Consider the following 16,202-nt stretch of genomic DNA (forward strand, 5'->3'; position numbering starts at 1 on the left):
TGGTCTAATGCAAATTTTGCAGAAAGTGCAACTACCTGGGGATCCTTAAAAAAATGCCGGTGCCTGGCTCAGTCCTCCAGACATTCTGATCCAATCGGTAAGGGGTGCACCCTGGGCACTGGGGTCCTTATAAGTTCTCCTGGTGGTTCTAATGGACAGCAGAGTTGGGGGAACTGCTAGTCTCATGCACACAGCAGTGGCTTCACCTAGATGCACGTCCCTCCACATTCATTCCGTCACTCGCCAGTTGTTTATTGAGCACCTACAATGTGCCAGGCACGGTTCTAGCAGCTGGAGACACCACGAGGGACAAAGTTACGGCCCTCATGGAGTTGACATTCTGGTCAAAGAGGCAGATAAGAAACAAAAGAATAAGGAAAATACATAATATGCTAGATGAGAATAAAAATGCTTGAAAGGTGACATGTGGCCAACGTCACCTTTGTATGACACCTGGGTCACCCACACACAAGCTTATAGCAGCTACCCTGTCTACTGCTGACCAGCTTCTCACCCTCAGCCAAACCCAGACTGAGTCTCCACCTCAGCTATAAATGACCCCAACGCTCACAACGACCCCAACCCTGGCCACACACTAAGCCCTGACACCAGACACAGGGTGAGGTTTAACCCCAGTGGCAGACAAGCCCTAAATCTTAGTAGTCCCTGGCCATTTGCTCAGGCTCCAAATTCTCCCATGAACCCAGTACTTCATGTGGAAAATTAAGCCTCTCTAGCCCAAACTTAGCCCTACTCTCCGAAACTTTCCCTACGCCCCACCGGGTTTTCTAAGGATTCTTACTACTAGAATCTAGAGGCACAAGAAAACAGATGGACTAAACAGATGGGAAAGGCCCCTGAGTGGTAAGCTTGTTGATGCTGGAAGGTCCCTTAGAGAGCATCCCACCTCACCCCCTCATTTTACAGTCAGGCCCAGAGAAGTTAATAAGTAACTCGCTCAAGGTCACACAGTGAGTCCACAGCAGAACCAGAATGGGAACCCAGGCCTCCTCTCAATCCAGTGCTCTCTCTGTCCTCCCTCCCTCAGAGAGAGTAGGGAGCATCACTCATCTGGTAAAACAGCTCCCAGAATTTCCTTTGGGAACCCACTTTTCCCCTGTTCTCTACCCAGGGTTTTGGTCAAATCCAACCCACGCAGTACCAAGTATTCCCATGGCCCTGTGGTCAGTTGTGGGCTAGACTCAGGAGCCAGACGAGGCAAGGCTGAGACCCGGCAGCTTCTCTGGTACACTTGAACCTGGGGACTATGGGGCGGGAGTGGCTGCTGCCATGTGGTCATCTCACGTGGGCTGAGGACTAAGCCAACCTGGGACGGAGAGGAGATTTGACAGATGAAGAGAAATGGAGCTGCAGGGACATCCTCTGACCCCCTACCAAGCCATACCTAGAGGAATTCCTACCTATGCTTCTTTTTTAGCTTCATGAGTCAATAAATCCCCCTTGTGCTTAAAAGCAGTTTGGGTCGGGGTTCTGTTACTTGCAAGCCTGACCACTACAGACAGGAATCCCTTTCTGGCTCTCCCAGCAACTCTCTTACCTGCATCAAAGCACCTGCTTTCTGACCCCACCTGCCCTTTGCTCTTGGTGTCCCCAACTCTTAGAGCTTCACAGAGCATGGTCCCTAAATGCACATGGTACTGCTTCTCCCTTCCTCCATATTGTGAGGGGCAGAACAGTGTCCCCCCAACAAAGATGTCCACATCCTAATCTCTGGAACCTGTGAATATGTTGTTACTTTAGACAGCAAAGAGGAATTAATCCTGCAGATGAAATTAAGCTTGCTAATCACCTGACTTGAAAATGGGAGATAATCCTGGATTATCCAGTTGGGCTCAATGTAATCACCAGGGTCCTTAAAGAAGAGGGAGGCAGAAGGGAGAACCAGAGACATAGCAGCATGAGAAAGACAGCCTAACATTACTGGCTTTGAAGGTGAAGAAAGCGACCACAAGCCAACGAAAGCGGAGAAGGTCCCAGATGCTGGGAAAGGTGAAGAAATGGATTCTCCCCTAGGGCCACCAGAAGGAGCCTAGCCCTGTCCACATTTTGATGTTGGCCCAGCAAGACTGAGCCCCATTGGATTTCTGATCTCCAGAATTGTAGGAGAATAAATGTGTGTTGGTCAAGCCGCTAAGTTTGGGGTGATAGGAAACTAATACACACATCAAAGGACCCTGATGTTGCATTAGAGAGATTGGTCAACATTCCATGTCTTCCTGTAGTCCTGGTTGAGCATTTACCATATGCCTGACTCTAAGCTGGATGCTGGGAACAGCAAGACCAACCAGACACTTGACCCCAGCCTTCCAGGCCCCCGCAGCCAGCATGGGGACGGGGGACAGATCTGTAGTCAACTCTGATGGGCAGTGCTAAATGCCATGATGAAGAAGTGTGTGGGATGCTACGAGACCCCACAGTAGAGGCACCTAAACCTGCCGAAGATGGAGAGAAGGGACATGCTCAGGGAGTGTTTCCTGGAGGAGTCAAAAGCTTAGCAGGAAAAGGCATTCCTGGCAGAGGGAACAGCAGAATCAAAGGCTCAGAGTGTGAGGAAACATGGCACATTGTGGGACCTGGAGCATTTAAAGGGTTGGAGGGGTATGGAAGCAGAGGCTGCACTAGGGGCTGGGCAATATAGAGCCCAGAATGCCAGGATGAATATAGACTTCATCCACAAGTGTGGGGAGCCACTGAGAATTTTAAGCAGGAGAGAGATATGGACAGGTGGCATGGAGGGTCAACCAGAGAGGCTCAGAGACCAACATGGACACTCCAGGAAAGAAGGAAGGGTGTGTGAACTAGGGCATGGCCATGGGGAAGGGAGCAGAGAAGGAGACACTGGAGAGCTAATGAAGAATGGAACAGGCCATGTGTGGCTTGCTGATGGCAGGTCCAGGAAGGAATGGAGTTGAGAATGACTCTGCATTTCCTTTTCTGCTCTAGTGGGAGCCCTTCTCCAAGATGGGGTGCCACAGAGGCAGAGCAGACTTGAAAGGGTTGATGAGAAGAGGTAGAGTCAGTGGAACCTGGAAGTAGCCCCAGGAGATGTCCAGGAGGCAGCTGCTCAGCAGAGTCTGAGGTGGCAGGGGGAGGGGGGGAGGGGGACATTTGGGTCCGCACAGATGAACTTCAAGGCCCTACAAGCCAACAGCCCAAGGGCGCGGTGGGAAGGGAGAAGAGCAGAGGCCTGGGCAACTCAGTCACTTAACAGATTTCTCTACAATACGGGAGCAGGAAGACGTCTCAAGACTACAAAGAGAATTGGCAGGATACTCAGAGACAGGTGGGACAGGGACTGAGAGTGCAGAGGACACTACAGCCCCCAGCCCAGCCATCATGGCAGCCCAGGAGCCCCCAGGATGGCAGTGCACCTTGGAGGGTCCTAGGGTCCAGATCTGGGGTCAATCCACCTCCCGGCCCACATCCAAAGATGCTTAGGACACCATCCCTGCTGCCAAGGAAGTGCTGGTACCATGGTGACAGGTTTAGAGCCTGGAGAACCCCCAACCTCAGCCTTCCCCTCATATAATGAGCAGAAGGGGTTCCCTGGTCTGGACAGAGGCAGAGGCAACCTCATCCCACCTCCCGCATCTCCCATGGATGCTTTCTTCCCGCCTCCGCCGAGCTTGCCATCTTAGCCAGCATTTGATAACAGGCTGCCAAGTCCCCTGGGGACAGACTAATGACGCTGCTTCCTGCCTCCTCCCTGGCCTGAGGCTCTGAGGCCCAGCCTACTCCCACCCCTCCTGTCAAACCTCCCACTTCCCCATTGAAGCACTCAGGCCTAGGGGTCTCCATCTGGCCCCCAAATTGCCAGGCCTTTGATGACAAAGGGAGCTCCAGGCTCCGGGAGAGGCCTCAAAATGAGGAAACTGTCTGGGGCAGGGGATCCTGGAGCCAGAAACTCCCTGCCTCATGCTTGAGTGTCCTCAGAATATTTGCTGCGTGGCTGCAGGAAACAGGCAGCAGAACCCACCTGCCACGTTTCTGGGGGCATTGGGCTATAAATGGGTCTTTGGCCCCCAGCACCTAAGGAGTCCCAGCCTGGAAGAGCCAGGGCTTGGACATTAAATGGATGTCTCTGCCTCCCAGTGTGTGACCTTGGGAGATGCTTCCTAACTTCTTGGAGCCTTGGATCTCTCGTACGTAACATGGGGACAATGATACCCCTCTACGCAGGACGGATGGAAGGAGGTCATATATGTAAAATACTTGACACAGGGCCTGGGGCACAGAATGTTTGCAATAAATTAGATGCCAGAATGTTTCAAATTGCACTCTGTATCAAGGACAGGTGTCCAATCAGGATGTGGCTGTTGCCCTGGAAACATAGGTTTCTCTGTACAAAGGGTCAGTGGAGGCTGCGGGACTGGACTCCCCTCTCTGGCTCTCCCTAGGCTGGTTCCCCTCCCTCTAGAGGTTGGTACTAATTCGGAAAACCCTTTTCCTCCTCTTGCTTAATCACTGCAAATCCCTGGAGGGCTTCATCAGGCGGAGTCGATGGTTGAGTCCATAGGTCATAGAAGCTCAGATCCTTCCATTCAGCCTCCTTACTCCAAACTATAATCCGGACAGTGTGGGGAGGAAATAGAATGCTACCCACCCCATCCACGGGGCTGACTGTGACCTTGCCATTACACTAGCAAGGAATATGGTACCCCCAGGTGTGCTGCCGCGACCCTGATTACCTTCCCTAAAGGACTTCAAGGGCTTTCCTGACCACCCAACTTCCCTCAGTCTGGGTCATATGAGACCCATGGACAGGTCTGTCTCCACAAACCAGTCTGTGAGCTCCCCTGGGGTTCTGTGAGGAATTCCCACTAAGTTTGCCTGCAAGTCATCTCCCCTTCCTCTGGGTGCAGGACCCCAGTGTTACTTTGGAGAACCACTCCTCCTGCTCTCTCAGCTCCCGTAGTTCTGGATGCCCAGGTCTGATCTGCGAGAGGGCCACACCCTCTGGCCATTTGATTGGTTCAGCGGTGGTCCTGTGATCCGGGTCTGACCAGTGAAAGGACCCCATTCCCCTAGGCACAGGGATGGACTTGGCAATGGCCTGTGACCCAGGTCTGACCAGTGAGAACCCTACCTGGGGCTTTACCTGGAACCACCAGGAAAGAGGCTCCATCTCTGCCGTGCTGTGGCTGAGCTGGCCCAGTAAGAGCCTTGAGCTGCCAGCAGCCACTTACCACCTATTGAGGAAAACCCACCTGGGAGGGCAGCTCACAGAGGAGCTCAGAGCTGAGCTATGGTGAGAGACACTGGTTCGAGCCCTTAAGGCAGTCTCCTTTCCTTCAGAGAGCAAGGCCGCCCCACATCCCACAGCAACCAAACTTATAAACTCTGAGCTGCAACGTGAATGAGTCTTGGGAGTGACAGCACTCACATTTTGAAATGAGCATTGACCATCAGGCTCAGAGTCAGACAGAACTGGGTGTGGGACCCAGCTCTGCATTCCTGCGTGCTTAACCTCGGGTAGGCCACATCTTCTGTATGAGAGGCAGTTGTATTCTTTTTGAAATGGAGTTAATACCTGAAGGCAAGCCAGGAGACCCCATACTATTTCTTTGGTTAGAATGTACTATGTCCACCTTGTGAACTCCTACTTAGCCTTCAAAACCCCACTTATTGTCACCTCCAAGCAATCTTATCATTCCCTCCACTCTGCCCGCACAGAGATAATACGTATTGAGTGCTTACTATATGCCATGCATTGTGCTGTTGCATGTAACCTGCACGATAATCCTAAAAGATGGGGACTAAAATATCCCTATTTTGCAAATAAGACATCAGAAACTCAGAGTTTAATTAACTTACCCATGATCATACCCTCCATTCTGGTTGTAGCATTGTCCAGTTTGCTTCATTCTATTCTCCTCTCCCCACCCCCAACAAGACTCTGAACTCCTGGACCTTGTACATCCCTGCATCCCTATCCACTCACCCCAGAGCCTCTACACCAGACGGAAACATCCATGCCCATGCTGACCACCAAGAAAAACTCCTATTTATCTAGCCATTTTTCTCCCAACCTGCTTGGCCCTGACATTCACTGAGTGTTCCCAGGACAGACTGAGGAGAGTGAACTCTAATGTCCCAGGGGCCCACTGGGTATGTAAAGAAGAAAGCTGGTGGCAGGGAGACTTCAGTTAGTGGAGAACCGGCCCCTCTGGTGGCCAGCGTCTCTCTACAGATTTGGAAATATCTGCTGGATACATCATTAAGTGATCTAAAGCAAAGGCAGGACCTATTATAAATGAGAGTCGAAAGAATATCTGATTCTTATTGTATGTATTCCTTTAACAAAACTGGAAGGATACCCGAGAATCTAATACGAGGGTTTATTTGTCGTGAGGGGTTGAGAACAGAGTGGGTGGTGACAGGTGTGGGAGTTTAGACTTTTCATTCTATTCTGTTTTGTACTGTTTTGATTTCGGAACTCTAAGAATGTATTGTCTATTTAAAATAAACAAATAAAAAATGTTAAATATCAAAAGAGGATAGCCCCACTCATCTCCAGCTGACTGTTGCCACGCAAAGATGTAGGCCCTGCATTACTGGAGTTTGCAATTATTCAGAAGAAAACAGAATACAGGAGTTTAATGTGAAATAGCCCCATTTTTAAATGTTGGTGATTACTGTATTTCATCAATACAGCACATATTTTCACGTGGTAAAATCGCTGAAGTTGGGGTTCATCTTGCAATTGCTGGTGTGTCAGCGTTCTTGAGCTTTTCGTCCTTAATGGCACATAAAACAGAAGCACACCTTGCAATCAGTATTATAGTACGTTGGATGAAATAATACAGTAATGGTAACGTAAATACATGTTTTAAAATATTTACCAGCCAAAGAGAGCATACCCGAGGGCCAGATAGGCTCGGGGCTACTGGACCTGACGCCCCTCAGCCATCCAGTTCTGTGCTACCTTGTCCCGCGAACACAGTGGGGCTGGCTCCTCGGCCGCCCCTGGCCTCTCACTGGAGAGGGGCCATCAGCCACCCCCACCGGGGCTCAGCACTGGGGCTAGGAAAAGCAGATGCTAAAAAATGTGTCCTGAATAGGATGCCAGAGTGTCAGAAAGAAGGATTTAGAGACAAATTGGAGTTGGAGGTGGGCTCTCAATCCACCCGCATTCAACCTCGGTCCCTGGATCCAGCCTGACATTTCCCAGAATCGTGGCGGGTGGGCCAGGCAGCCACACACGTTTCCCATGTGAGACACATTCTTGGACTCAGCACATGTCCCCACATAAGCAAGACCAGTCTGATGCCCTTCATCCTCTAGATAGAATGAAAAAGATCTTCCCAGGTGGAGAGGGCATGGATACCTGTTTGTGTTTGTGTTTTTGTTTTTAACTAGCATCTCCCTTTTATTTTGCTCACAGTTTCTCAGTTTTCCTTTGGGAAACCTCCTCTCCCCAACTTCCCACTGAGAGGGGCTGGCCTCATCCCCCTAGCTCTAGGGATGGGCACATGACCCAGGCCTGGCCAATGAGTGTCAGCTCTGGGATTTACCCTAGAACTATTCATCAGTGGGTGGGATGGGGGTGTGTGTTTGACTGCCAATGTTGCTGAACTGGCAGGATGTGGGCCTGGAGCTGTTGGGGGCCATCTGTAGCTCCACACAAGGCCAGACTGCCTCAGACTGAAGCCAATGCAGAGGAAATCAGGACTTTGAGATGGAGAGACAGGTATGTGAGTGTGGAGAGAGAGATTAAGACCCAGCCTGATAACATCCTTTGAGCTCCTGGATCCATCCATTCCTGAAGTCTATGCCATCTCCCTAATTATGTGAACAGTGCATTTCTTTTATTACTTAAACTATTCTGAGTTGAAGTTTTATCATTTGTAGATATCCTCAAATATCCACCTGTAAGGTATGGGATATTTTACGGAGTCCTTATCAATTAGCCAAACACCAGCTAAGGACTTTTTCATCTTTATTTTACAAATAAGTGAACTCCTTGGGGTGGATACTGTCATACACCACTCAGGTAGCCCTTTAAGAATAAAGGACCTATTACCCCAGCTGCAGAAAGTGCTGCCATCAGATAACCTTCAGCTATCAGCACCTTCAGGGATTGCCTCAGGAGAAGAGGATCTTCTCACCTAAGGTGGCACCCTGTTCCCAGGGCTTCCCACATCCAGTGACTGACCAACATGGGGATGTAAAAGCCAGGCCGTTTTGCCCCAACTCAAGACAGCTCTAAAGGTCTTCAGCACATACCACCTACAGAACTCACCCCAGGCTCAGCTGAGGCCTCGATTGGCAGAGTAGGGGAACCCGACTTCCCTCTCTGCCCAATCCTGCTTCTGTCCCTTCCCTTCCGCAGGTGTTGATTCTAAGAATAATTCTAATTAAATATCCTACATACTGAATTCTGTCACAGAATCTGCTTTTGGAGAGCCCAACTTGTTACACACAGTTGGTACCAGAAGTGGGTCAGGAAAGCAGACACTGGGATGAGAGTTCAGAGCTGAATCACCTGCTACCCAGCTGGCAGTGCCAACCCGCCTCACAGATAGCCCCCGGCCTGGGTGATAAATTAAGATGGCAGCCTGGGAAAGAGAACTCATTAACTGGTGTGATACATTTGAGAAATATGGTGGAAACAGTAATTATCAGGACAATTGAAATGGGTGGCTGTTAAACCCAATTGATCTGGAAAAAGATAACAAAGAGCAGAGTGTGGTTAATCAGCAATTAAAAGCTAAATGGGAGTGTATATATGTCCATGCCACTCTCTCACTTTGTCACAGCTTACCCTTCCCCCTCCCCATATCCTCAAGTCCATTCTCTAGTAGGTCTGTGTCTTTATTCCCGTCTTACCCCTAGGTTCTTCATCTTTTTTTTTTTCTTAGATTCCATATATACACTACCAAATGTAAAATAGATAGCTAGTGAGAAGCAGCCGCATAGCACAGGGAGATCAGCTTGGTGCTTTGTGACCACCTAGAGGGGTGGGATAGGGAGGGTGGGAGGGAGGGAGATGGAAGAGGGAGGGGATATGGGGATATATGTATACGTATAGCTGATGCACTTTGTTATAAAGCAGAAACTAACACACCATTGTAAAGCAATTATACTCCAATAAAGACGTTAAAAAAAAAAAAAAGCTAAATGGGAAAGCCAGAGGCCCTTCCACTGGCATTTAGAAAGACTGTCATCTTCCTCCACAACAGAACAGAGAAAGTGATAACTTATTCCAGGTTCCGAAGAATGTTTGACTTCAGCCAAGGTAGGTCTGCTATGCCAAGGTCAGAGCCCCAGTTAGGAAAGAGTGGAGCCGTGACACATGGGATGGGGACATCTGAACTGATTCTTCAGATTCCCCTGAACCCTCTAAGCCTGCAGAGGGCTTGCCCCTCCCACCCATTCCCATCCAGCACCCCACTGGGGGCTAGCACTTCCTCCTTGCTCAAAGACTGCAGAGGCCACGTCCGCACTCAGGATCCGCCCCACTTCTCCTGCTGCCATTGGGCCAGTAATTAAGGTTAAGTCGCAACAGAAACTAGCCCTGGGCATGTTGGGCCTGAGATGGAAAGATGGGCATTATACCCCAAAGGGGGAGCAGCATGGGACTGGATTTGGACAGAGGGTGTTTGATCAAGAGGGTCAGATCATAAGGTTGGATAAAGGGAGTGTTTATCAATTTGAGAGCCCTCTGCCAGGATGCAGGATTTAATACCCTCACAAGTACCCCAGGAGATGATACACACTCACTACTGCGTTGGCTCCTAGAAGTAGTGGCCCACATGAAATGAGAAGTACCACGGCAGATGGGGGAAGAAGGCATTGAAAGGCTCAGAGAAGTGGGCACGCCAGAGGAGATGTACTATGTAAGACTGGAAACCCTGCCCCACCTCCAGAGGCTGGTGTTACACGGGGCACCCAGAGGACACACTGCTCAGCCGGGCTGAGGAGCGTGCTGGTGAGAGGCCCCCGGCATCCCTTGGAAGTTCAATGATGGCTCTTCCGTGTAGGCTGGGGCTGGTGATAGGAGATGCTGTTACATGACTGGGCTTGCTCACAGTGATGGGGATGCTAGGAACCTGCAGAAACAGAAGCTATCCAAAAGCAGGAAGAGGCAGTTTTGTGAGGAGTGGTACGGTAGAGAGGCAGACAGGGGAGCCTGGCCTGCAGAGAGTCATGGCGTCCCTAGAACACGGCATCCCTAGGGCAACACAGATGGGCAGCCAGCAAGGGTACATCTGCAACTTCAACAATATCAGGGCTGGGTGGTCAGGAGGCTGACAAGAGTCACCCCAATAAAAAATAATAATCCATTCCCCAGTTTCACACCTGAGCAGATTTTTGGACCTGGAACTCATTAGCTGAAAGAAAGCCCATGTCCCCAGGAGGAAGGACCCCAGTCCTTCCCCAAAGTTACTCAGATAACTGAATGCTGGGGGAAAGGTTTACCCAAGCATTTCTAGGACAGTTGGACACAGAACTGAAATTCACACTGATACCTGGGAAACTAAGCATCATCGTGCTCCCTACTAAGGTGGCCAGGTGATAAACGAGTTCTAGCCCAGGACCAGCTCACAGCGGTTCCAACGGCATCCCCCCACTGTGGTCTCCAAATGCAAAATTAGAACAGACATATTTAGTAATCGGCACACACCCCCTTCTTACCCTATGAGGTAAGAGCTGTCATGATGGGAAGGATGAGTGGGGGCTCTGAAACTGCCCCTTCTGGCTAAAATAGTAAATCAAAAATAGCATCTCATCCCCAGGGGATGACAAAGATTAGTGCCATTCAAAAAGATCTAAAGGATGCAGGGTGGTAATTCTTATCTTCATTCCACGTAACTCACCAGTCTGGCCCCCATGGAAACTGTAGAGTACCAGAAATGCAAGAAGTGGCGTTCCCAATTGCAGGTGCCTTGCCAGGTGTGACGCGGCTGCTAGAGCAGATTCATATGAACTCGGGTACGTGTTATGAAGCCATTCATTTGCTAAATGCATTCTCTCTACCCCAGTCAAGAAAAAGAGTCAGAAAGAGTACACGTTTACAAGGAACAGATGACAATATACATTCACTACTTTCACCAGGGCTCTGTCCTGGTGGTCCAAGGAGGTCAGGACCATTCAGCCACGCTGCAGAATGTCACATTGATCCATTACTCAGACCGCATCACGCAGATCGGGCTGATGGACAAGAAGTGCCGGCATACTGGAGGCCAGAGGGTGAGAACGAAAACTAATACAGGTCCAGGGGCCCACCACATCAGTAAAATTTCTGGGAATCTAGGGACCTGGTAAATACTGGGGTATACCTCCACGATAAAGACAAATGATTTCACCTTTCGTCTCCCATCATAAAGAAGAAAATACAACACCTGATGGATGGGTCTGGAGGCAACAGCATATTCCATTAGCTGGGACTACTGCTGCCATCCTATATGCCAGTGACATGGCCCACTGTGAGAAAGTACTTCACAAAAGGTTCCAGCTGCTGGTATCCTCAGCCTTATTGCTTGGGCTATCCAACTTAGCATATAGGAAAGGCTGTCCCACGAAGTATGGCAACCTCCAAGGAGAGAACCACAGTGGAGACCCTGGGGACTTTTAAGCAAGTGTATAATTTACAGCAAAGAATTATACACCTTTTGAAAAAAAAGGTCATGGTATGCTCCCGAAAAACAGGGCACCCAATCACGAGACACCAAGCGATCATGTGGCCAGAGCTGCCCCTCATGAGCTGGGTCTGTCAGACCCACCAACTCAGAAAGTGGGCACATAATGAACTGAACGTGAGCAGGATTTGAGTTCACAGCACGCTACACAGCAGGTGGAAAGACCCCTGTCGCCCACCACGATTGCACCAGCACCCTCCGCTCGTATAAACCGCCACATCAGGGATCTTGTGCCACCAGCTGAAGAGGAGGACAGAACCCGAGATTGGTTTAGGTCAGTATGTGGCAAATGACTACATTGGGCCCCTCCACCATGGAAAGACCAGGAATAGAGATACGTTTCAGGCATAGACTTGTCTTTCCCGCCCACGGCTCTCTACCCAAGGGCTTATGAAATATTTGATCCAGTGGCACGTGAACCCACGTAACATTACATCAGACCAAACAACCCACCTGAAGAGCGATGACCTGGGAGTTGTGGGAGTGGGCCGGCCCACGACCGCGGGATCCACAGATAACATCACACACACCACCACCCACGAGCTGCGGCCAGATGGAGCGGTGTAACAGGGTGGAGCTGAGAAGCAGTGGAAAAGCCAACTCAGAGACAATACTTCATGAGGCTTTGGCACCATCCTCCGAGATGCAGTGATCACTTTAAATCAAATCCCTTGTATAATACTGCGTCCCCTGTGGGTAGGACACATGGGTCTAAGAACCAAGGGGTGGAGGCCAAAGAGGCCCTGCTTCCCATCACTCCCAGTGACCCACTTAGGGAATCTGTGCTCTCCATCCCTTAGCTCTGGATTCTGTGGGTTTAGACACCCTCCTTTCCAAAGGGAGGACACTTCTGCCAGTGGACACAGCGAGAGTCCCTTAAACTGTAAGCTACAGCTGCTTCTTTGGCGCTTCAGGCTCCTTGTGTCAGGGGACCAGCAAGCAGGAAGAGGAGTCTCCAACCTGGCCAGAGCGACTGACCTTGGTCATCAGAAGGCCGTCACATTTGGGGACAAGGAAGAATATGTTGACACCTAGGTGGTCCCCTTGGTGCTTCCTTGTTCATTTGGACAGTAGATTGACAGGTGCAGCCACCCCAGCCTGCAAAGAGCAGGGTGACCAGGGTCTCAGTCCCTGCAGAGATGAGACCTGACAGTGAGGGTTAGTGCGGGGGGGGGGGGGCTGCTGAGGAGTGTCGGTTGCAGCCCTGAGACCACAAAAGCTTCAACGAGGGAGCTGTAGTTCATCTACTAGCCTCTCCCTTCAAATTCCCCCCCCCGAGGAGCATCTCCCAGAAGTGGTCCAGGACTGGCCTGCAGCGGGCTCTTTCAGGTACCTCCGAGGTCTCCCCGCAGGGACAGAGGACTTATCACCCGGCAGCGGGCGGCCACTGGCAGATGGTTGTCAGCCCTTCCCACTTCATTCCCGGGGTGGGGGGGACCTACACGCAATGACCGATCGACACACAGGTGCAAAGGCCCAGCACTTTTGCCTCAACTCAGGACCCCTGAAATCCTGTCCTCAGAACTCCCTGCATGGCCCTCTGAGCTTCCATTGAGATGGTATCATAGGTCGGCATCCCCTTTTGCCCACTCCTGTGTCTGTCCTCCCTTCCAAAGACATTGATCTCAAGAGCGTTGCCTAACAACCCCCCTGCGTGCTGCATCACAGAGACCAACCCAAGGTCATTCCCTGAGCTCGAGCGGCAGAGACACACGGCAGGACTGCTGTCCTGGCCCAAAGCCGGTGCCCCTTCCTCTAGAGCATCGGGTCTCTTTTACCCAGAGACCCAAAAAGTCCACATGTGCAGCAGCCAGAAGGGGAGACACCGAGCAGGCCTCTTCATGGAATTCACAGCATCCAGATTTGGGCTAGGAATGTCAGTCTGATTACCTAAGCTGCTGCATGGTGACTGGTGGTATTGCTGAGCCCCACTCAGGGGGTGGGGGCGGGCAGACGTTCAGGCTCAGTTTCCTCAACTCCAGTAAGGATACACCATCAATATTGTGGAGCTTCCAGGTTTGCATGGCTCCTGAGGAACTAATTAGCCTTGCTGCTGATGCAACAGGAATTCATAGCGGGCAACTGGCCTGCGGAGGGGAGGAGAGGCTAGAACATCTCGTTTTGACAAATGGCTTTTGTTTACCCAGGACTGGCAAACAAACGCTTCAAGACGTGGTTAATCACCTAAAAATAACAGTACACATGTTCCCTCTGAGGAGTGTGCCTTGCTAACAAGCACAGGGGCCATGGGGTGCTGGGGAGGGGGGAGGTTCTGTGCTCCCCTTCCTGCCCCCCACAGCCCTGTGAGAGCACCCCAAGGCTCTGGACACACATCTTCCTACGCCCCACGTCCAGCCTGCCACCCCGCCCCTTCAGTCCCAACAAGCCAGCCCTCCCTTCTGCAGCCCCGGCCCTGGCCCCCAGCTGCTCTCCTGGGTCAGGCCTCACCACTTCTTGCCAGGACTGGCACCCCAGTCTCCTCACTGCCCTCGGCCCCACTCTGTCCAGCTCTGTCCTGCCCCGAAGGGGCCCCCCGCTGTAACACACAGGTCTGACCACAGTGATCTCCTGATTAGAACCCTCCCTGGCTTCCGGTCCTCGAGACCATGCCAACCTCATTTTCCCCAGCTTGGCCCAGCCATCAGTGCTCAACCCCTCCCGGTGCCCCGAGCACACCCCAGACTCTCAAGCCTCCAGGCCTTTGCAGATGCCTGTTGTAGGGTCGCTTCTGTCTACAGTACGCCTCAGTGATTTCAGTCAAGGGCATGGCCTTGAATGACACCTATGCTGGTGACAAATGAATGGCATCTTCTCCTGCATGCCACGCCCATGAGTCCAACCTCTTAACTCCATGTCTCATCTTGGTTGTCAAGTAGGCATCTCAACAATGTGTCCAAACATGCTCACACACACACTCACACATATGCACACAAGTGCACACTCATGCATGCACACACATGCACACACATGCACCCACCTTCCTCCTGCTATTATCTCAATGTTTCCAGTTGCTCAGGCCAAGAGCCCTGGGGTCCCCCTTGACTCCTCTCCTCCTCTCCCATCCCCCAACCAACCCATCAGCAAATGGGCCAGCTCCATCTTCCAAACCCATCCGGACTCACCCTCAGCAGCTCCACACTGCCGTCCCATCTCACCTTCGACAGGTCCCCTGGCTTCTACACCTGTCCACCTCAGTCTGGTCACAACATAACCCCCAGGATATCCTTTTAAAACTGGCCACGTCCTGTCTCTCCTCTGTTCTAAACGTTCCCGCAGGTTCCATCTCAGAGTCAAGCTAAAGTCTTACAGTGGCCCACAGTAAGGGTGGCCAAACTTAGCAAAAAAAACATACAGGGGCTTCCCTGGTGGTGCAGTGGTTGAGAGTCCGCCTGCTGACGCAGGGGACACGGGTTCGTGCCCCGGTCCGGGAAGATCCCACATGCCGCAGAGCAGCTGGGAACATGAGCCATGGCCGCTGAGCCTGCGCGTCCGGAGCCTGTGCTCCGCAACGGGAGAGGCCACAGCAGTGAGAGGCCCGTGTACCGCAAAAAAAAAAAACATACAGGACACGCAGTTAAATATGAATTTCAGAGAAAGGCAAAATTTTCCTGGGACATACTTACATTAAAAAAATTATTGGGACTGCCCTGGTGGTGCAGTTGATAAGAATCTGCCTGCCAATGCAGGGGACACAGGTTCGATCCCTAGTTCTGGAAGATCCCACATGCCGCGGAGCAACTAAGCCCACGTGCCACAGCTACTGAGCCTGCGCTCTAGAGCCCGTGCTCCGCAACAAGAGAAGCCACCACAATGAGAGGCCCACGCACCGCAATAAAGAGTAGCCCCCGCTTGCTGCAACTAGAGAAAGCCCACACGCAGCAACAAAGACCCAAGGCAGCCAAAAAAAACTTTTGTAATTATTTATTGTTTATCTGAAATTCAAATTTAACTGGGTGTCCTGTATTTTTCCAGCAGCCAGACATAAAGGCCCGGGATGATCTGAGCCCACCTCCACGCCCCTCTGCCACCCTCCCCCTTCCCCCCCTGCATCACCCCCACCCTCCCCTGCAGCTCTGGCTGGCTTTCCCCAGGGCCCCTCATGCATTTCTTCTGCCTCAGGGACGGTACCCTCCGCCTACAGGGTTTTCCCCTAAATCATCTTTTGGCCCGCCTCCCTGCCTCCTCTGGTCTCTGCTCAGATGGAACCTGTCACCAAGGCCTGCCCTGACCACCCGATACCAAATAGTGAGCACCATCGGTGCTCTGTCCTATCTTCCTCCACAGCCCATGTCCCCTCCCACCAGAAAGCCATCTCCTCAAACGCAAAGATTTGTCTGTTTTGTTCACGACTATATCCCCACACTTAGCACTGTGCCTGGTACATCGTAGGTCCTCAGTAACTATTTTTGGAATGAATGATGTCCTTGCTGTCCCGCCCCCAGGCGGCCTGGCGACTCCTCCTCAAACTGCAGGGACACCTGCTGGGCCTCTCCTCTGCCAGGCTCTCCTGACCACACGTGGAGGCTCCAGGCAGGGAGC

General features: G+C 51.5%; 1 long non-coding RNA gene across 1 annotated transcript in view; it reads right to left on the reverse strand.

The window, feature by feature from the left end:
* Positions 1–6,674: 6,674 nt before the first annotated feature.
* The window catches only part of LOC141278232 (uncharacterized), a 62,226-nt gene continuing 52,698 nt past the window's right edge, over positions 6,675–16,202 (reverse strand). The window contains exon 3 of the long non-coding RNA XR_012330582.1: positions 6,675–6,758. This is a non-coding gene — a long non-coding RNA (uncharacterized lncRNA). The remainder of the gene's footprint in view (positions 6,759–16,202) is intronic.

Source organism: Tursiops truncatus, chromosome 3, assembly GCF_011762595.2.
Source record: "Tursiops truncatus isolate mTurTru1 chromosome 3, mTurTru1.mat.Y, whole genome shotgun sequence".
In the NCBI taxonomy this organism is placed as follows: Eukaryota; Metazoa; Chordata; class Mammalia; order Artiodactyla; family Delphinidae; genus Tursiops; species Tursiops truncatus.